This window comes from Somniosus microcephalus, chromosome 13 (assembly GCF_052327205.1).
Source record: "Somniosus microcephalus isolate GS21.2 chromosome 13, FLI_Smic_1.0, whole genome shotgun sequence".
NCBI classification, from domain to species: Eukaryota; Metazoa; Chordata; class Chondrichthyes; order Squaliformes; family Somniosidae; genus Somniosus; species Somniosus microcephalus.
In genome coordinates this window covers 178,042,091-178,042,682 of record NC_140999.1, presented here as the reverse complement: position 1 = coordinate 178,042,682, position 592 = coordinate 178,042,091, and the positions used below count along the sequence as shown (strand labels likewise).

At 50.3% G+C, this 592-nt stretch overlaps 1 pseudogene; it reads right to left on the bottom strand.

The window, feature by feature from the left end:
- Window positions 1–253: 253 nt before the first annotated feature.
- Window positions 254–352, bottom strand: LOC147108821 (U6 spliceosomal RNA; annotated as a pseudogene).
- Between the last annotated feature and the right edge of the window lie 240 nt (window positions 353–592).

Genomic DNA, 592 nt, shown 5'->3' with positions numbered 1-592 from the left:
TTCAAGAAGGCGGCTCACCACCACCTTCTCCAGGGCAATTAGGGATGGGCAATAAATGCTGGCCTTGCCAGCCATGCCCACATCCCATAAAAAATGAATTAAAAAAACACCCAAGATGTGTGAGTGACCTCCTCTGGGAGGTAATCTCACACCTGGGCTTCACACCAGGCACAATAGAACTCCAGTCTGCTACCAAGGCATGCATGCTCAGAGGTCTTGTCACTGGACAGAGCATAAGTGTAGCCAACAGTGTAGCTGACGTTCACCAAACCCGAATTTGTGTGTCATCCTTGCGCTGGAGCCATGCTAATCTTCACTGTGTCATTCCAATTGAATGTGCTGCCGAAGCTACAGATCTGAAGCAGGGGCATAACAATACCTCTACAACGGATTCAAGCTTAGTATGGTACAGAGTAACCTACAGCAAACTTATTAATGGCCCGTATTTTCCGATCCCTACGGGTGTGTACGGGCTGTGTACACACCCGCAGGGACGTCGCAAATGCCGGTTTCCGGCATGCCAAGCGCATGCGCTGAAAACTGGCATTTCCGATCTGTCAAGAATCCTCTTGACAGATCGGGCGCCTGCCCT